Source organism: Carcharodon carcharias, chromosome 6, assembly GCF_017639515.1.
Source record: "Carcharodon carcharias isolate sCarCar2 chromosome 6, sCarCar2.pri, whole genome shotgun sequence".
NCBI classification, from domain to species: domain Eukaryota; kingdom Metazoa; phylum Chordata; class Chondrichthyes; order Lamniformes; family Lamnidae; genus Carcharodon; species Carcharodon carcharias.
The window spans coordinates 198,755,886-198,777,523 of NC_054472.1; the positions used below are offsets into that span (position 1 = coordinate 198,755,886).

Here is a 21,638-nt window from a genome sequence, read left to right on the forward strand (position 1 = left end):
TCTCGCACCTCTCTTCAACTCCTGACTCCTCTCGGGCTTCTCACCAACTCCCGACTCCTCTCGCGCTTCTCTTCAACTCTCGACTCCTCTCGCTCTTCTCTTAAACTCCCGACTCCTCTCACTCTTCTCTTCAACTCCAGACTCCTCTCGCACTTCTCTTCAACTCCCGACTATTCACACTCTTCTCTTCAACTCCCGACTCCTGTCGCGCTTCTCTTCAACTCACGAGTCCTTTCGCTCTTCTCTTCAACTGCAGACTCCTCTCGCGCTTCTCTTCAACTCTCGACTCCTTTCGCTCTTCTCTTCAACTCCATACTCCTCTCGCACTTCTCTACAACTCCCATCTCCTCTCGTGCTTCTCTTCAACACCCGACTCCTCTCCCTCTTCTCTTCAACTCCCGACTCCTCTCACTCTTCTCTTCAACTCCCGACTCCTCTCGCGCTTCTCTTCAACTCCCGACTCCTCTCGCTCTTCTCTTCAACTCCCAACTACTCTCGTGCTTCTCTTCAAATCCCGACTCCTCTCGCGCTTCTCTTCAACTCCCGACTCCTCTGGCGCTTCTCACCAACTCCCGACTCGTTTCTTGCTTCTCACCAACTCCTGACTCCTCTCACTCTTCTCTTCAACTCCCGACTCCTCTCACGCTTCTCTTCAACTCCCAACTCATCTCGCGCTTCTCACCAACTCCCGACCCCTCTCGCTCTTCCCTACAACTGCCGACTCTTCTCGGTCTACTCTTCAACTGAAGACTACTCTCGCGTTTCTCTTCAACTCCCCACTACTCTCACTCTTCTCTTCAAATCCCGACACCACTCGCTCTTCTCTTCAACTCCAGACTCTTCTCGTACTTCTCACCAACTCCCGACTCCTCTCATTCTCTCTTCAACTCCCGACACCTCCCACGCTTCTCTTCAACTCCCGACTCCTCTCCTGCTTCCCTCCAACTCCTGACTCCTCTCGCGCTTCTCTTCAACTCCCGACTCCTCTCGCTCTTCTCTTCAACACCCGACTCCTCTCTCGCTTCTCTTCAACTCGCGACTACTCTCGCGTTTCTCTTCAACTCCCCACTACTCTCACTCTTCTCTTCAAATCCCGACACCACTCGCTCTTCTCTTCAACTCCCGAATCCTCTCGCGCTGCTCACCAACTCTGAACTGCTCTCGCTCTTCTCTTCAACTCCCGACTCTTCTCGTACTTCTCACCAACTCCCGACTCCTCTCGTTCTCTCTTCAACTCCCGACACCTCTCACGCTTCTCTTCAACTCCCGACTCCTCTCCTGCTTCCCTCCAACTCCTGACTCCTCTCGCGCTTCTCTTCAACTCCGGACTCCTCTCGCTCTTCTCTTCAACACCCGACTCCTCTCACTCTTCTCTTCAACTCCTGTCTCCTCTCGTGCTTCTCACCAACACCCGACTCCTCTCGCTCATCTCTTCAACTCCCGACTCCTCTCGCGTTTCTCACCAACTCCCGACTCCTCTCGCTCTTCTCTTGAACTCCCGGCTCTTCTCGGTCTACTCTTCAACTGCCGACTCTTCTCGCGCTTCTCTTCATCTCCCGACTAATCTCACTCTCTCTTCAACTCCCGACTCCTCTCACGCTTGTCTTCTAATCCCAACTCCTCTCCTACTTCCCTCCAACTCCCGACTCCTCTCGTGTTTCTCTTCAACTCCCGACCTCTTTCACTCTTCTCTTCAAAACCCCACTCCTCTCTTGCTTCTCTTCAACTCCCGACTCCTCTCGCGCTATTCTTCAACTCCCGATTCCTCTCGCACGTCTCATCAACGCCCAGCTCCTCTCGCGCTTCTCTTCAACTCCCGACTCCGCTCGCTCTCCTCACCAACTCCTGACTCCTCTCGCTCTTCTCTTCAATCCCCGACACCTCTCGGGCTTCTCTTCAACTCCCGACTCCTGTCGCACTTCTCTTAAACTCCCGACTCCTCTCGTTCTTCTTTTCAACACCCGACTCTTCTCGGTCTACTCTCAACTGCGGACAACTCTCGCGCTTCTCTTCAACTCCTGACTCCTCTCACTCTTCTCTTCAGCTCCTGACTCCTCTCGCGCTTCTCACCAACACCCGACTCCTCTCGCTCATATCTTCAACTCCCGACTCCTCTCGCGCTTCTCTTCCACTCCCGACTCCACTCGCGCTTCTCTTCATCTCCCGACTCCTCTCGCGCTTCTCACAAACTCTCGACTCCTCTCGCTCTTCTCTTGAACTTCGGCTCTTCACGGTCTACACTTCGACTGCCGAATCTTCTCGCTCTTCTCTTCATCTCCCGACTACTCTAGCTCTCTCTTCAACTCCCGACTCCTCTCACGCTTGTCTTCAAATCCCGACTCCTCTCCTACTTCCCTCCAACTCCCGACTCCTCTCGTGCTTCTCTTCAACTCCCGACCTCTTTTGCTCTTCTCTTCAACACCCGATTCCTCTCTTGCTTCTCTTCAACACCCGACTCCTCTCGCGCTTATCTTCAACTCCCGACTCCTCTCGCACTTTTCACCAACTCCTGACTCTTCTCGCGCTTCTCACCAACACCCAAGCCTTCTCGGTCTTCTCAGCAACTCCCGACTCCTCTCGCGCTTCTCACCGAATCTCGACTCCTCTCACACTTCCCTTCAACTCCCAACTCCTCTCGCGCTTCACTTCAACTCGCGACTGCTCTCGATCTTCTCTTGAACTCCCGACTCCTCTCGCACTTCTCTTGAACTCCCGACTCCTCTCGCGCTTCTCTTCAACCTCCGATTCCTCTCGCGCTTCGCACCAACTCCCGATTCCACTCGCTCTTCTCTTCAACACCCGACTCTTCTCGGTCTACTCTTCAACTTCCGACACCTCTTGCGCTTCTCTTCAACTCCCGACTCCTCGCGCTCTTATCACGAACTCCCTACTCCTCTCACTCTTCTTTTTAACTCCCGACTCCTCTCGTGCTTCTCACCAAGTCCCGACTCCTCTCGCTATACTCTTCAACACCCGACTCTTCTCGCTCTTCTCTTCAACTCCTGACTCCTCTCACGCTTGTCTTCAACCCCTGACTCCTCTCGCGCTTCTCTTCAACTCCCGACTCCTCTCGCTCTTCTCACCAAATCCCGACTCGTTTGTTGCTTCTCAGCAACTCCTGACTCCTCTCGCTCTTCTCTTCAACTCTCGACTCCTCTCGCGCCTCTCTTCAACTCGCGACTCCTCTCGTGCTTCCCTTCAACTGCCGACTCCTCTCGTGCTTCTCACCAACTCCCGACTCCTCTCGCGCTTCTCTTCAACTCCTGACTACTCTCGCTCTTCTCTTCAACTCCCTACTCCTCTCGCACTTCTCTTGAACTCCCAACTCCTCTCACGCTTCTCACCAACTCCCGACTCTTCTCGCTATACACTTCAACTCCCGACTCCTCTCGCACCTCTCTTCAACTCCTGACTCCTCTCGGGCTTCTCACCAACTCCCGACTCCTCTCGCGCTTCTCTTCAACTCTCGACTCCTCTCGCTCTTCTCTTAAACTCCCGACTCCTCTCGCGCTTCTCTTCAACTCCTGACTACTCTCGCTCTTCTCTTCAACTCCCTACTCCTCTCGCACTTCTCTTGAACTCCCAACTCCTCTCACGCTTCTCACCAACTCCCGACTCCTCTCGCTCATCCCTTCAACTCCCGACTCCTCTCGCTCTTCTCTTCAACCTCCGACTCCTCTCGCGCTTCTCACCAACTCCCGATTCCTCTCTCTCTTCTCTTCAACACCCGACTCTTCTCGGTCTACTCTTCAACTGCCGATGCCTCTCGTGCTTCTCTTCAAGTCCCGACTCCTAGCGCTCTTATTACCAACTCCCAACTCCTCTCACTCTTCTTTTTAACTCCCGACTCCTCTCGTACTTCTCACCAAGTCCCGACTCCTCTCACTATGCTCTTCACACCAGACTCCTCTCGCACTTCTCTTCAACTCCTACTCCACTCGCTCTTCTCACCAACTCCCGACTCCTCCCGCGCCTCTCTTCAACTTTTGATTCCTCTCGGGCTTCGCACCAACTCCCAACTCCTCTAGTGCTTCTCTTCAACTCCAGACTCCTCTCGCACTTCTCTTCAACTCCCGATTCCTCTCGCGCTTCTCTTCAACTCTCGACTCCTTTCGCTCTTCTCTTCAACTCCAGACTCCTCTCGCACTTCTCTTCAACTCCCGACTATTCACACTCTTCTCTTCAACTCCCGACTCCTGTCGCGCTTCTCTTCAACGCACGAGTCCTTTCGCTCTTCTCTTCAACTGCAAACTCCTCTCGCGCTTCTCTTCAACTCTCGACTCCTTTCGCTCTTCTCTTCAACTCCATACTCCTCTCGCACTTCTCTACAACTCCCATCTCATCTCGTGCTTCTCTTCAACTCCCGACTCCTCTCCCTCTTCTCTTCAACTCCCGACTCCTCTCACTCTTCTCTTCAACTCCCGACTCCTCTCGCGCTTCTCTTCAACTCCCGACTCCTCTCGCTCTTCTCTTCAACTCCCAACTACTCTCGTGCTTCTCTTCAAATCCCGACTCCTCTCGTGCTTCTCTTCAACTCCCGACTCCTCTCGCGCTTCTCACCAACTCCCGACTCGTTTCTTGCTTCTCACCAACTCCTGACTCCTCTCACTCTTCTCTTCAAATCCCGACTCCTCTCACGCTTCTCTTCAATTTCCAACTCATCCCTCGCTTCTCACCAACTCCCGACCCCTCTCGCTCTTCCCTACAACTGCCGACTCTTCTCGGTCTACTCTTCAACTGAAGACTACTCTCGCGTTTCTCTTCAACTCCCCACTACTCTCACTCTTCTCTTCAAATCCCGACACCACTCGCTCTTCTCTTCAACTCCAGACTCTTCTCGTACTTCTCACCAACTCCCGACTCCTCTCATTCTCTCTTCAACTCCCGACACCTCCCACGCTTCTCTTCAACTCCCGACTCCTCTCCTGCTTCCCTCCAACTCCTGACTCCTCTCGCGCTTCTCTTCAACTCCCGACTCCTCTCGCTCTTCTCTTCAACACCCGACTCCTCTCTCGCTTCTCTTCAACTCGCGACTACTCTCGCGTTTCTCTTCAACTCCCCACTACTCTCACTCTTCTCTTCAAATCCCGACACCACTCGCTCTTCTCTTCAACTCCCGAATCCTCTCGTGCTGCTCACCAACTCTGAACTGCTCTCGCTCTTCTCTTCAACTCCCGACTCTTCTCGTACTTCTCACCAACTCCCGACTCCTCTCGTTCTCTCTTCAACTCCCGACACCTCTCACGCTTCTCTTCAACTCCCGACTCCTCTCCTGCTTCCCTCCAACTCCTGACTCCTCTCGCGCTTCTCTTCAACTCCCGACTCCTCTCACTCTTCTCTTCAACTCCTGTCTCCTCTCGTGCTTCTCAACAACACCCGACTCCTCTCGCTCATCTCTTCAACTCCCGACTCCTCTCGCGTTTCTCACCAACTCCCGACTCCTCTCGCTCTTCTCTTGAACTCCCGGCTCTTCTCGGTCTACTCTTCAACTGCCGACTCTTCTCGCGCTTCTCTTCATCTCCCGACTAATCTCACTCTCTCTTCAACTCCCGACTCCTCTCACGCTTGTCTTCTAATCCCAACTCCTCTCCTACTTCCCTCCAACTCCCGACTCCTCTCGTGTTTCTCTTCAACTCCCGACCTCTTTCACTCTTCTCTTCAAAACCCGACTCCTCTCTTGCTTCTCTTCAACTCCCGACTCCTCTCGCGCTTCTCTTCAACTCCCGATTCCTCTCGCACGTCTCATCAACGCCCAACTCCTCTCGCGCTTCTCTTCAACTCCCGACTCCTCTCGCTCTCCTCACCAACTCCTGACTCCTCTCGCTCTTCTCTTCAATCCCCGACACCTCTCGGGCTTCTCTTCAACTCCCGACTCCTGTCGCACTTCTGTTAAACTCCCAACTCCGCTCGTTCTTCTTTTCAACACCCGACTCTTCTCGGTCTACTCTCAACTGCGGACAACTCTCGCGCTTCTCTTCAACTCCTGACTCCTCTCGCTCTTCTCTTCAGCTCCTGACTCCTCTCGCGCTTCTCACCAACACCCGACTCCTCTCGCTCATATCTTCAACTCCCGACTCCTCTCGCGCTTCTCTTCCACTCCCGACTCCACTCGCGCTTCTCTTCATCTCCCGACTCCTCTCGCGCTTCTCACAAACTCTCGACTCCTCTCGCTCTTCTCTTGAACTTCGGCTCTTCACGGTCTGCACTTCGACTACCGACTCTTCTCGCTCTTCTCTTCATCTCCCGACTACTCTAGCTCTCTCTTCAACTCCCGACTCCTCTCACGCTTGTCTTCAAATCCCGACTCCTCTCCTACTTCCCTCCAACTCCCGACTCCTCTCGTGCTTCTCTTCAACTCCCGACCTCTTTTGCTCTTCTCTTCAACTCCCGATTCCTCTCTTGCTTCTCTTCAACACCCGACTCCTCTCGCACTTATCTTCAACTCCCGACTCCTCTCGCACCTTTCACCAACTCCTGACTCTTCTCGCGCTTCTCACCAACACCCAAGCCTTCTCGGTCTTCTCAGCAACTCCCGACTCCTCTCGTGCTTCTCACCGAATCTCGACTCATCTCACACTTCCCTTCAACTCCCAACTCCTCTCGCGCTTCACTTCAACTCGCGACTGCTCTCGATCTTCTCTTGAACTCCCGACTCCTCTCGCACTTCTCTTGAACTCCCGACTCCTCTCGCGCTTCTCTTCAACCTCCGATTCCTCTCGCGCTTCGCACCAACTCCCGATTCCACTCGCTCTTCTCTTCAACACCCGACTCTTCTCGGTCTACTCTTCAACTCCCGACGCCTCTCGCTCTTCTCTTCAACTCCCGACTACTCTCGTGCTTCTCTTCAACTCCCGACTCCTCTCGCGCTTCTCTTCAATTCCCGACTCCTCTCGCGCTTCTCACCAACTCCCGACTCGTTTCTTGCTTCTCACCAACTCCTGACTCCTCTCGCTCTTCTTTTCAACTCCCAAGTCCTCTCGCGCTTCTCTTCAACTCCCGACTCCTCTCGCACTTCTCTTCAACTCCCAACTCATCTCGCGCTTCTCACCAACTCCCGACACCTCTCGCTCTTCCCTACAACTGCCGAATCTTCTCGGTCTACTCTTCAACTGAAGACTACTCTCGCGTTTCTCTTCAACTCCCCACTACTCTCACTCTTCTCTACAAATCCCGACACCACTCGCTCTTCTCTTCAACTCCCGACTCTTCTCGTACTTCTCACCAACTCCCGACTCCTCTCGTTCTCTCTTCAACTCCCGACTCTCTCCTGCCTCCCTCCAACTCCTGACTCCTCTCGCGCTTCTCTTCAATCCCCGACACCTGTCGGGCTTCTCTTCAACTCCCGACTCCTGTCGCACTTCTCTTAAACTCCCGACTCCTCTCGTTCTTCTCTTCAACACCCGACTCTTCTCGGTCTACTCTCAACTGCGGACACCTCTCGCGCTTCTCTTCAACTCCTGACTCCTCTCGCTCTTCTATTCAACTCCTGACGCCTCTGGCGCTTCTCTTCTACTTCCAACTCCTCTCGCGCTTCTCTACAACTCCTGTCTCCTTTCACGCTTCGCTTCAATTCACGACTCCTCTCGCTCTTCTCTTCAAATCCCGACTCCTCTCACTCTTCTCTTCAACTCCCGACTCCTCTCGCGCTTCACTACAACTCCCGTCTCCTCTCGCGCTTCTCTTCAACTCCCGACTCCTCTCCCTCTTCTCTTCAACTCCCGACTCCTCTCACTCTTCTCTTCAACTCCCGACTCCTCTCGCGCTTCTCTTCAACTCCCGACTCCTCTCGCTCTTCTCTTCAACTCCCGACTACTCTCGTGCTTCTCTTCAACTCCCGACTCCTCTCGCGCTTCTCTTCAACTCCCGACTCCTCTCGCGCTTCTCACCAACTCCCGACTCGTTTCTTGCTTCTCACCAACTCCTGACTCCTCTCGCTCTTCTCTTCAACTCCCAAGTCCTCTCGCGCTTCTCTTCAACTCCCGACTCCTCTCGCACTTCTCTTCAACTCCCAACTCATCTCGCGCTTCTCACCAACTCCCGACCCGTCTCGCTCTTCCCTACAACTGCCGACTCTTCTCGGTCTACTCTTCAACTGAAGACTACTCTCGCGTTTCTCTTCAACTCCCCACTACTCTCACTCTTCTCTTCAAATCCCGACACCACTCGCTCTTCTCTTCAACTCCCGACTCTTCTCGTACTTCTCACCAACTCCCGACTCCTCTCGTTCTCTCTTCAACTCCCGACACCTTCCACGCTTCTCTTCAGCTCCCGACTCCTCTCCTGCTTCTCTCCAACTCCTGACTCCTCTCGCGCTTCTCTTCAACTCCCGACTACTCTCGCTCTTCACTTCAACACCCGACTCCTCTCTCGCTTCTCTTCAACTCGCGACTATTCTCGCGTTTCTCTTCAACTCCGCACTACTCTCACTCTTCTCTTCAAATCCCGACACCACTCGCTCTTCTTTTCAACTCCCGAATCCTCTCGCGCTTCTCACCAACTCTGAACTGCTCTCGCTCTTCTCTTCAACTCCCGACTCTTCTCGTACTTCTCACCAACTCCCGACTCCTCTCGTTCTCTCTTCAACTCCCGACACCTCTCACGCTTCTCTTCAACTCCCGACTCCTCTCCTGCTTCCCTCCAACTCCTGACTCCTCTCGCACTTCTCTTCAACTCCCGACTCCTCTCGCTCTTCTCTTCAACACCCGACTCCTCTCACTCATCTCTTCAACTCCTGTCTCCTCTCGTGCTTCTCACCAACACCCGACTCCTCTCGCTCATCTCTTCAACTCCCGACTCCTCTCGCGCTTCTCACCAACTCCCGACTCCTCTCGCTCTTCTCTTGAACTCCAGGCTCTTCTCGGTCTACTCTTCAACTGCCGACTCTTCTCGCGCTTCTCTTCATCTCCCAACTAATCTCACTCTCTCTTCAACTCCCGACTCCTCTCACGCTTGTCTTCTAATCCCAACTCCTCTCCTACTTCCCTCCAACTCCCGACTCCTCTCGTGTTTCTCTTCAACTCCCGACCTCTTTCACTCTTCTCTTCAAAACCCGACTCCTCTCTTGCTTCTCTTCAACTCCCGACTCCTCTCGCGCTTCTCTTCAACTCCCGATTCCTCTCGCATGTCTCATCAACGCCCAACTCCTCTCGCGCTTCTCTTCAACTCCCGATTCCTCTCTCTCTTCTCACCAACTCCTGACTCCTCTCGCTCTTCTCTTCAATCCCCGACACCTCTCAGGCTTCTCTTCAACTCCCGACTCCTGTCGCGCTTCTCTTAAACTCCCGACTCCTCTCGCGCTTCTCTTCAACTCCCAATTCCTCTCGTTCTTCTCTTCAACACCCGACTCTTCTCGGTCTACTCTCAACTGCGGACACCTCTCGCACTTCTCTTCAACTCCCGAATCCTCTCGCGCTTCTATTCAACTCCTGACTCCTCTCGCGCTTCTCTTCTACTTCCAACTCCTCTCGCGCTTCTCTACAACTCCTGTCTCCTTTCACGCTTCGCTTCAACTCCCGACTCCTCTCACTCTTCTCTTCAAATCCCGACTCCTCTCACTCCTCTCTTCAACTCCCGACTCCTCTCGCACTTCTCTTCAACTCCCGACTCCTCTCGCTCTTCTCTTTAACTCCCGACTACTCTCGCGCTTCTATCCAACTCCTGACTCCTCTCGCGCTTCTCTTCAACTCCCGACTCCTCTCACTCTTCTCTTCAACTCCCGACTCCTCTCACTCTTCTCTTCAAATCCCGACTCCTCTCGCACTTCTCTTCAACTCCCAACTCCTCTTGCTCTTATCTTTAACTCCCGACTACTCTCGCGCTTCTATTCAACTCCTGACTCCTCTCGCGTTTCTCTTCAACTCCCGACTCCTCTCGCACTTCTCTTCAACTGAAGACTCCTCTCGCTCTTCTCTTTAACTCCCGACTACTCTCGCGCTTCTATCCAACTCCTGACTCCTCTCGCGCTTCTCTTCAACTCCCGACTCCTCTCGCTCTTCTCTTCAACTCCCGACTCCTCTCACTCTTCTCTTCAACTCCCGACTCCTGTCGCACTTCTCTTCAACTCCCGACTCCTCTCGCTCTTCACTTTAACTCCCGACTCCTCTCGCGCTTCTCTTTAACTCCCGACTCCTCTCGGGCTTCTCTTCAACTCCTGACTCCTCTCGCGCTTCTCACCAACTCCCGACCCCTCTCGATCTGCCCTTCAACTGCCGACTCTTCTCGGTCTACTCTTCAACTGAAGACTACTCTCACGTTTCTCTTCAACTCCCGACACCACTCGCTCTTCTCTTCAAATCCCGAATCCTCTCGCACTTCTCACCAACTCCCGACTCCTCTCGTGCTTTTCACCAACTCTGAACTGCTCTCGCTCTTCTCTTCAACTCCCGACTCTTCTCGTACTTCTCACCAACTCCCGACTCCTCTCGTTCTCTCTTCAACTCCCGACACCTCTCACGCTTCTCTTCAACTCCCGACTCCTCTCCTGCTTCCCTCCAACACCTGACTCCTCTCGCGCTTCTCTTCAACACCCGACTCCTCTCGCTCATCTCTTCAACTCCCGACTCCTCTCGCTCATCTCTTCAACTCCCAACTCCTCTCGCGTTTCTCACCAACTCCCGACTCCTCTCGCTCTTCTCTTGAACTCCCGGCTCTTCTCGGTCTACTCTTCAACTGGCGACTCTTCTCGCGCTTCTCTTCATCTCCCGACTAATCTCACTCTCTCTTCAACTCCCGACTCCTCTCACGCTTGTCTTCTAATCCCAACTCCTCTCCTACTTCCCTCCAACTCCCGACTCCTCTCGTGTTTCTCTTCAACTCCCGACCTCTTTCACTTTTCTCTTCAAAACCCAACTCCTCTCTTGCTTCTCTTCAACTCCCGACTCCTCTCGCGCTTCTCTTCAACTCCCGATTCCTCTCGCTCGTCTCATCAACGCCCAACTCCTCTCGCGCTTCTCTTCAACTCCCGACTCCTCTCGCTCTTCTCAGAAACTCCTGACTCCTCTCGCGCTTCTCTTCAATCCCCGACACCTCTCGGGCTTCTCTTCAACTCCCGACTCCTGTCGCACTTCTCTTAAACTCCCGACTCCTCTCGTTCTTCTCTTCAACACCCGACTCTTCTCGGTCTACTCTCAACTGCGGACACCTCTCGCGCTTCTCTTCAACTCCTGACTCCTCTCGCGCTTCTATTCAACTCCTGATGCCTCTCGCACTTCTCTTCTACTTCCAACTCCTCTCGCGCTTCTCTACAACTCCTGTCTCCTTTCACGCTTCGCTTCAATTCACGAATCCTCTCGCTCTTCTCTTCAAATCCCGACTCCTCTCACTCTTCTCTTCAACTCCCGACTCCTCTCGCGCTTCACTACAACTCCCGTCTCCTCTCGCGCTTCTCTTCAACTCCCGACTCCTCTCCCTCTTCTCTTCAACTCCCGACTCCTCTCACTCTTCTCTTCAACTCCCGACTCCTCTCGCGCTTCTCTTCAACTCCCGACTCCTCTCGCTCTTCTCTTCAACTCCCGACTACTCTCGTGCTTCTCTTCAACTCCCGACTCCTCTCGCGCTTCTCTTCAACTCCCGACTCCTCTTGCGCTTCTCACCAACTCCCGACTCGTTTCTTGCTTCTCACCAACTCCTGACTCCTCTCGCTCTTCTCTTCAACTCCCGAGTCCTCTCGCGCTTCTCTTCAACTCCCAACTCATCTCGCGCTTCTCACCAACTCCCGACCCCTCTCGCTCTTCCCTACAACTGCCGACTCTTCTCGGTCTAATCTTCAACTGAAGACTACTCTCGCGTTTCTCTTCGACTCCCCACTACTCTCACTCTTCTTTTCAAATCCCGACACCACTCGCTCTTCTCTTCAACTCCCGACTCTTCTCGTACTTCTCACCAACTCCCGACTCCTCTCGTTCTCTCTTCAACTCCCGACACCTCTCACGCTTCTCTTCAACTCCCGACTCCTCTCCTGCTTCCCTCCAACTCCTGACTCCTCTCGCGCTTCTCTTCAACTCCCGACTCCTCTCGCTCTTCTCTTCAACACCCGACTCCTCTCGCTCTTCTCTTCAACTCCTGTCTCCTTTCGTGCTTCTCACCAACTCCCGACTCCTCTCGCTGATCTCTTCAACTCCCAACTCCTCTCGCACTTCTCACCAACTCCCGACTCCTCTCGCTCTTCTCTTGAACTCCCGGCTCTTCTCGGTCTACTCTTCAACTGCCGACTCTTCTCGCGCTTCTCTTCATCTCCCGACTAATCTCACTCTCTCTTCAACTCCCGACTCCTCTCACGCTTGTCTTCTAATCCCAACTCCTCTCCTACTTCCCTCCAACTCCCGACTCCTCTCGTGTTTCTCTTCTACTCCCGACCTCTTTCACTCTTCTCTTCAAAACCCGACTCCTCTCTTGCTTCTCTTCAACTCCCGACTCCTCTCGCGCTTCTCTTCAACTCCCGATTCCTCTCGCACGTCTCATCAACGCCCAACTCCTCTCGCGCTTCTCTTCAACTCCCGACTCCTCTCGCTCTTCTCACCAACTCCTGAATCCTCTCGCTCTTCTCTTCAATCCCCGACACCTCTCGGGCTTCTCTTCAACTCCCGACTCCTGTCGCAATTCTCTTAAACTCCCGACTCCTCTCGTTCTTCTCTTCAACACCCGACTCTTCTCGGTCTACTCTCAACTGCGGACACCTCTCGCGCTTCTCTTCAACTCCTGACTCCTCTCGCGCTTCTATTCAACTCCTGACGCCTCTCGCGCTTCCATTCTTCTTCCAACTCCTCTCGCGCTTCTCTACAACTCCTGTCTCCTTTCACGCTTCGCTTCAATTCCCGACTCCTCTCGCTCTTCTCCTCAAATCCCGACTCCTCTCACTCTTCTCTTCAACTCCCGACTCCTCTCGCGCTTCACTACAACTCCCGTCTCCTCTCGCGCTTCTCTTCAACTCCCGACTCCTCTCCCTCTTCTTTTCAACTCCCGACTCCTCTCACTCTTCTCTTCAACTCCCGACTCCTCTCGCGCTTCTCTTCAACTCCCGACTCCTCTCGCGCTTCTCTTCAACTCCTGACTCGTTTCTTGCTTCTCACCAACTCCTGACTCCTCTCGCTCTTCTTTTCAACTCCCAAGTCCTCTCGCGCTTCTCTTCAACTCCCGACTCCTCTCGCGCTTCTCTTCAACTCCCAACTCATCTCGCGCTTCTCACCAACTCCCGACACCTCTCGCTCTTCCCTACAACTGCCGACTCTTCTCGGTCTACTCTTCAACTGAAGACTACTCTCGCGTTTCTCTTCAACTCCCCACTACTCTCACTCTTCTCTTCAAATCCCGACACCACTCGCTCTTCTCTTCAACTCCCGACTCTTCTCGTACTTCTCACCAACTCCCGACTCCTCTCGTTCTCTCTTCAACTCCCGACAGCTCCCACGCTTCTCTTCAACTCCCGACTCTCTCCTGCTTCCCTCCAACTCCTGACTCCTCTCGCGCTTCTGTTCAATCCCCGACACCTGTCGGGCTTCTCTTCAACTCCCGACTCCTGTCGCACTTCTCTTAAACTCCCGACTCCTCTCGTTCTTCTCTTCAACACCCGACTCTTCTCGGTCTACTCTCAACTGCGGACACCTCTCGCGCTTCTCTTCAACTCCTGACTCCTCTCGCTCTTCTATTCATCTCCTGACGCCTCTGGCGCTTCTCTTCTACTTCCAACTCCTCTCGCGCTTCTCTACAACTCCTGTCTCCTTTCACGCTTCGCTTCAATTCACGACTCCTCTCGCTCTTCTCTTCAAATCCCGACTCCTCTCACTCTTCTCTTCAACTCCCGACTCCTCTCGCGCTTCACTACAACTCCCGTCTCCTCTCGCGCTTCTCTTCAACTCCCGACTCCTCTCCCTCTTCTCTTCAACTCCCGACTCCTCTCACTCTTCTCTTCAACTCCCGACTCCTCTCGCGCTTCTCTTCAACTCCCGACTCCTCTCGCTCTTCTCTTCAACTCCCGACTACTCTCGTGATTCTCTTCAACTCCCGACTCCTCTCGCGCTTCTCTTCAACTCCCGACTCCTCTCGCGCTTCTCACCAACTCCCGACTCGTTTCTTGCTTCTCACCAACTCCTGACTCCTCTCGCTCTTCTCTTCAACTCCCAAGTCCTCTCGCGCTTCTCTTCAACTCCCGACTCCTCTCGCACTTCTCTTCAACTCCCAACTCATCTCGCGCTTCTCACCAACTCCCGACCCGTCTCGCTCTTCCCTACAACTGCCGACTCTTCTCGGTCTACTCTTCAACTGAAGACTACTCTCGCGTTTCTCTTCAACTCCCCACTACTCTCACTCTTCTCTTCAAATCCCGACACCACTCGCTCTTCTCTTCAACTCCCGACTCTTCTCGTACTTCTCACCAACTCCCGACTCCTCTCGTTCTCTCTTCAACTCCCGACACCTCCCACGCTTCTCTTCAGCTCCCGACTCCTCTCCTGCTTCTCTCCAACTCCTGACTCCTCTCGCGCTTCTCTTCAACTCCCGACTACTCTCGCTCTTCACTTCAACACCCGACTCCTCTCTCGCTTCTCTTCAACTCGCGACTACTCTCGCGTTTCTCTTCAACTCCGCACTACTCTCACTCTTCTCTTCAAATCCCGACACCACTCGCTCTTCTTTTCAAATCCCGAATCCTCTCGCGCTTCTCACCAACTCTGAACTGCTCTCGCTCTTCTCTTCAACTCCCGACTCTTCTCGTACTTCTCACCAACTCCCGACTCCTCTCGTTCTCTCTTCAACTCCCGACACCTCTCACGCTTCTCTTCAACTCCCGACTCCTCTCCTGCTTCCCTCCAACTCATGACTCCTCTCGCGCTTCTCTTCAACTCCCGACTCCTCTCGCTCTTCTCTTCAACACCCGACTCCTCTCGCTCATCTCTTCAACTCCCGACTCCTCTCGCGCTTCTCACCAACTCCCGACTCCTCTCGCTCTTCTCTTGAACTCCAGGCTCTTCTCGGTCTACTCTTCAACTGCCGACTCTTCTCGCGCTTCTCTTCATCTCCCGACTAATCTCACTCTCTCTTCAACTCCTGACTCCTCTCACGCTTGTCTTCTAATCCCAACTCCTCTCCTACTTCCCTCCAACTCCCGACTCCTCTCGTGTTTCTCTTCAACTCCCGACCTCTTTCACTCTTCTCTTCAAAACCCGACTCCTCTCTTGCTTCTCTTCAACTCCCGACTCCTCTCGCGCTTCTCTTCAACTCCCGATTCCTCTCGCACGTCTCATCAACGCCCAACTCCTCTCGCGCTTCTCTTCAACTCCCGATTCCTCTCTCTCTTCTCACCAACTCCTGACTCCTCTCGCTCTTCTCTTCAATCCCCGACACCTCTCGGGCTTCTCTTCAACTCCCGACTCCTGTCGCACTTCTCTTAAACTCCCGACTCCTCTCGCGCTTCTCTTCAACTCCCAATTCCTCTCGTTCTTCTCTTCAACACCCGACTCTTCTCGGTCTACTCTCAACTGCGGACACCTCTCGCACTTCTCTTCAACTCCCGAATCCTCTCACGCTTCTATTCAACTCCTGACTCCTCTCGCGCTTCTCTTCTACTTCCAACTCCTCTCGCGCTTCTCTACAACTCCTGTCTCCTTTCACGCTTCGCTTCAACTCCCGACTCCTCTCGCTCTTCTCTTCAAATCCCGACTCCTCTCACTCTTCTCTTCAACTCCCGACTCCTCTCGCACTTCTCTTCAACTCCCGACTCCTCTCGCTCTTCTCTTTAACTCCCGACTACTCTCGCGCTTCTATCCAACTCCTGACTCCTCTCGCGCTTCTCTTCAACTCCCGACTCCTCTCGCTCTTCTCTTCAACTCCCGACTCCTCTCACTCTTCTCTTCAAATCCCGACTCCTCTCGCACTTCTCTTCAACTCCCAACTCCTCTCGCTCTTATCTTTAACTCCCGACTACTCTCGCGCTTCTATTCAACTCCTGACTCCTCTCGCGTTTCTCTTCAACTCCCGACTCCTCTCGCACTTCTCTTCAACTCCCGACTCCTCTCGCTCTTCTCTTTAACTCCCGACTACTCTCGCGCTTCTATCCAACTCCTGACTCCTCTCGCGCTTCTCTTCAACTCCCGACTCCTCTCGCTCTTCTCTTCAACTCCCGACTCCTCTCACTCTTCTCTTCAACTCCCGACTCCTGTCGCACTTCTCTTCAACTCCCGACTCCTCTCGCTCTTCACTTTAACTCCCGACTCCTCTCGCGCTTCTCTTTAACTCCCGACTCCTCTCGGGCTTCTCTTCAACTCCTGACTCCTCTCGCGCTTCTCACCAACTCCCGACCCCTCTCGATCTGCCCTTCAACTGCCGACTCTTCTCGGTCTACTCTTCAACTGAAGACTACTCTCACGTTTCTCTTCAACTCCCGACACCACTCGCTCTTCTCTTCAAATCCCGAATCCTCTCGCACTTCTCACCAACTCCCGACTCCTCTCGTGCTTTTCACCAACTCTGAACTGCTCTCGCTCTTCTCTTCAACTCCCGACTCTTCTCGTACTTCTCACCAACTCCCGACTCATCTCGCTCTTCTCTTCAACTCCCGGCTCTTCTCGGTTTACTCTTCAACTGCTGACTCTTCTCGCGCTTCTCTTCAACTCCCGACTACTCTCTCTCTCTCTTCAACTCCCGACACCTCTCACGCTTCTCTTCAACTCCCGACTCCTCTCCTGCTTCCCTACAACTCCTGACTCCTCTCGCGCTTCTCTTCAACTCCCGACTCCTCTCCTGCTTCCCTACAACTCCTGAGTCCTCTTGCGCTTCTCTTCAACTCGCGACTCCTCTCGCTCTTCTCTTCAACTCCTGACTCCTCTCGCGCTTCTCTTCAACTCCCAACTCCTCTCGCTCTTCTCTTCAACACCCGACTCCTCTCTCGCTTCTCTTCAACTCGCGACTCCGCTCGCTCTTCTCTTCAGCTCCTGACTCTTCTCGCGCTTCTCACCAACACCCGACTCCTCTCGCTCATATCTTCAACTCCCGACTCCTCTCACGCTTCTCTTCCACTCCCGACTCCACTCGCGCTTCTCTTCATCTCCCGACTCCTCTCGCGCTTCTCACCAACTCCCGACCCCTCTCGCTCTTCTCTGGAATTTCGGCTCTTCACGGTCTACACTTCGACTGCCGACTCTTCTCGCACTTCTCTTCATCTCCCGACTACTCTAGTTCACTGTTCAACTCCCGACTCCTCTCACGCTTGTCTTCAAATCCCGACTCCTCTCCTACTTCCCTCCAACTCCCGACTCCTCTCGTGCTTCTCTTCAACTCCCGACCTCTTTTGCTCTTCTCTTCAACACTCGATTCCTCTCTTGCTTCTCTTCAACTCCCGACTCCTCTCGCGCTTATCTTCAACTCCCGACTCCTCTCGTACTTTTCACCAACTCCTGACTCTTCTCGCGCTTCTCACCAACACCCAAACCTTCTCGGTCTTCTCAGCAACTCCCGACTCCTCTCGCGCTTCTCACCGAATCTCGACTCCTCTCACACTTCTCTTCAACTCCCAACTCCTCTCGCGCTTCACTTCAACTCGCGAATGCTCTCGATCTTCTCTTGAACTCCCGACTCCTCTCGCACTTCTCTTGAACTCCCGACTCCTCTCGCACTTCTCTTGAACTCCCGACTCCTCTCGCGCTTCTCTTCAACCTCCGATTCCTCTCGCGCTTCGCACCAACTCCCGATTCCACTCGCTCTTCTCTTCAACACCCGACTCTTCCGGGTCTACTCTTCAACTTCCGACGCCTCCTGCGCTTCTCTTCAACTCCCGACTCCTCGCGCTCTTATCACGAACTCCCTACTCCTCTCACTCTTCTTTTTAACTCCCGACTCCTCTCGTGCTTCTCACCAAGTCCCGACTCCTCTCGCTATACTCTTCAACACCCGACTCTTCTCGCTCTTCTCTTCAACTCCCGACTACTCTCGCTCTTCTCTTTAACTCCCGACTACTCTCGCGCTTCTATTCAACTCCTGAATCCTCTCGCTCTTCTCTTCAACTCCCGACTCCTCTCACTCTTCTCTTCAACTCCCGACTCCTCTCGCGCTTCTCTTCAATTCCCGACTCCTCTCGGGCTTCTCTTCAACTCCCGACTCCTCTTGCGCTTCTCACCAACTCCCGACCCCTCTCGATCTGCCCTTCAACTGCCGACTCTTCTCGGTCTACTCTTCAACTGAAGACTACTCTCACGTTTCTCTTCAACTCCCGACACCACTCGCTCTTCTCTTCAAATCCCGAATCCTCTCGCACTTCTCACCAACTCCCGACTCCTCTCGCGCTTTTCACCAACTCTGAACTGCTCTCGCTCTTCTCTTCAACTCCCGACTCTTCTCGTACTTCTCACCAACTCCCGACTCCTCTCGCTCTTCTCTTCAACTCCCGGCTCTTCTCGGTTTACTCTTCAACTGCTGACTCTTCTCGCGCTTCTCTTCAACTCCCGAATACTCTCTCTCTCTCTTCAACTCCCGACACCTCTCACGCTTCTCTTAAACTCCCGACTCCTCTCCTGCTTCCCTACAACTCCTGACTCCTCTCGCGCTTCTCTTCAACTCCCGACTCCTCTCCTGCTTCCCTACAACTCCTGAGTCCTCTTGCGCTTCTCTTCAACTCGCGACTCCTCTCGCTCTTCTCTTCAACTCCTGACTCCTCTCGCGCTTCTCTGGAATTTCGGCTCTTCACGTTCTATACTTCGACTGCTGACTCTTCTCGCACTTCTCTTCATCTCCCGACTACTCTAGCTCACTCTTCAACTCCCGACTCCTCTCACGCTTGTCTTCAAATCCCGACTCCTCTCCTACTTCCCTCCAACTCCCGACTCCTCTCATGCTTCTCTTCAACTCCCGACCTCTTTTGCTCTTCTCTTCAACACTCGATTCCTCTCTTGCTTCTCTTCAACTCCCGACTCCTCTCGCGCTTATCTTCAACTCCCGACTCCTCTCGCACTTTTCACCAACTCCTGACTCTTCTCGCGCTTCTCACCAACACCCAAACCTTCTCGGTCTTCTCAGCAACTCCCGACTCCTCTCGCGCTTCTCACCGAATCTCGACTCCTCTCACACTTCTCTTCAACTCCCAACTCCTCTCGCGCTTCACTTCAACTCGCGACTGCTCTCGATCTTCTCTTGAACTCCCGACTCCTCTCGCACTTCTCTTGAACTCCCGACTCCTCTCGCACTTCTCTTCAACCTCCGATTCCTCTCGCGCTTCGCACCAACTCCCGATTCCACTCGCTCTTCTCTTCAACACCCGACTCTTCTCGGTCTACTCTTCAACTGCCGACGCCTCTTGCGCTTCTCTTCAACTCCCGACTCCTCGCGCTCTTATCACGAACTCCCTACTCCTCTCACTCTTCTTTTTAACTCCCGACTCCTCTCGTGCTTCTCACCAAGTCCCGACTCCTCTCGCTATACTCTTCAACACCCGACTCTTCTCGCTCTTCTCTTCAACTCCTGACTCCTCTCACGCTTGTCTTCAACCCCCGACTCCTCTCGCGCTTCTCTTCAACTCCCGACTCCTCTCACACTTCTCTTCAACTCTCGACTCCTCTCGCACTTCTCACCCAAAACCGACTCGTTTGTTGCTTCTCAGCAACTCCTGACTCCTCTCGCTCTGCTCTTCAACTCTCGACTCCTCTCGCGCCTCTCTTCAACTCGCGACTCCTCTCGTGCTTCCCTTCAACTGCCGACTCCTCTCGTGCTTCTCACCAACTCCCGACTCCTCTCGCGCTTCTCTTCAACTCCCGACTCCTCTCGAGCTTCTCTTCAATTCCCGACTCCTCTCGTGCTTCTCTTCAACTCCCGACCCTTCTCGCGCTTTTCACCAACTCCCGACTCCTCTCACGCTTCTCTTCAACTCCCGATTCCTCTCGCGCTTCTCTTCAACTCCCGACTCCTCTCACGCTTCTCATCAACTCCCTACTCCTCTCGCTCTTCTCTTCAACTCCCGACTCCTCTCATGCTTCTCTTCAACTCCCGACTCCTCTTGCGTTTCTCTTCAATTCCCGACTCCTGTCGCGCTTCTCTTCAACTCCTGACTCCTGTCGCGCTTCTCTTCAACTCCCGACTCCTGTCGCGCTTCTCTTTAACTGCCGACTCCTCTCGTGCTTCTCTTCAACTCCCGACTCCTCTCGCGTTTCTCACCAACTCCCGACTCCTTTCGCTCATCTCTTCATCTCCCGACTCCTCTCGCGCTTCTCTTCAACTCCTGACTCCTCTATCTCTTCTCTCCAACTCCCGATTCCTCTCGCGCTTCTCTTCAACTCCCGACTCCTCTCGTGCTTCTCTTCAACTCCCGACTCCTCTCGCGCTTCTCTTCAACTCCCGACTCCTCTCACGCTTCTCTTCAACTCCCGACTCCTCTTGCGCTTCTCTTCAACACCCGACTCCTCTCACACTTCTCACCAACTCCCGACTCCTCTTGCGCTTCTCTTCAACTCCTGACTCCTCCCACACTTCTCTTCAACTCCCGACTCCTCTCGCGCTTCTCACGAACTCCCGACTACTCTCGCTCTTCTCTTCAACTCCCGAATCCTCTCGCTCTTCTCTTCAACTCCTGACTCCTCTCGCGCTTCTCTTCAACTCCCGAATCCTCTCGCGCTTCTCTTCAACTCCTGACTCTTCTCACACTTCTCTTCAACTCCCGACTCCTCTCGCGCTTCTCTTCAACTCCCAACTCTTCTCACCAACACCCGACTCCTCTCGCACTTCACTACAACTCCCGACTCCCCTCACACTTCTCACCAAATCCCGACTCCTCTTGCTCTTCTCTTCAACGCCCAACTCCTCTCGCACTTCGCTTCAACTCCCGACTCCTCTCGCGCTTCTCCTCAACTCGCGACTCCTTTCGCGCTTCTCTTCAACTCCCGACTCCTCTCGCGCTTCTCTTCAAATCCCAACTCCTCTAGCACTTCTCTTCAACTCCCAACTCCTCTCGCTTTTCTCTTCAACTCCTGACTCCTCTCGCGCTTCTCTTCAACTCCCGACTCCTCTCACGCTTCTCTTCAACTCTCGATTCCTCTTGCACTTCTCTTCCACTCCCAACTCCTCTCGCGCTTCTCTTCAATTCCCGACTCCTCTCACGCTTCTCTTCAACTCCCGACTCCTCTCGCGCTTCCCTTCAACTGCCGACTCCTCTCGCGCTTCTCACCAGCTCCCGACTCCTCTTGCGCTTCTCTTCAACTCGCGACTCCTCTCGCACTTCTCACCAACTCCTGACTACTCTCTCTCTTCTCTTCAAGTCCCGACTCCTCTCGCACTTCTCTTCAACTCCTGACTCATCTCGCGCTTCTCTTCAACTCCCGACTCCTGGCGCGCTTCTCTTTAACTGCCGACTCCTCTTGTGCTTCTCTTCAACTCCCGACTCCTCTCGTGCTTCTCTTCAACTCCCGACTCCTCTAGCTCTTCTCTTCAACTCCCGACTCCTCTCGCACTTCTCTCCAACTCCCGACTCCTCTCGCACTTCTCTTCAACTCCCGACTCCTCTCACGCTTCTCTCCAACTCCCGACTCCTCTCACGCTTCTCCTCAACTCCCGACTCCTCTAGCTCTTCTCTTCAACTCCCGACTCCTCTCACGCTTCTCATCAACTCCCGACTCCTCTCGCTCTTCTCTTCAACTCCCGACTCCTCTCGCGCTTCTCACCAACTCACG

General features: G+C 53.8%; 1 protein-coding gene across 2 annotated transcripts in view; it reads left to right on the forward strand.

Annotated features, from left to right (window-relative positions):
- The window catches only part of LOC121279203 (potassium voltage-gated channel subfamily H member 6-like), a 497,300-nt gene that overhangs the window by 382,023 nt on the left and 93,639 nt on the right, over window positions 1-21,638 (forward strand). The window lies entirely within an intron of this gene.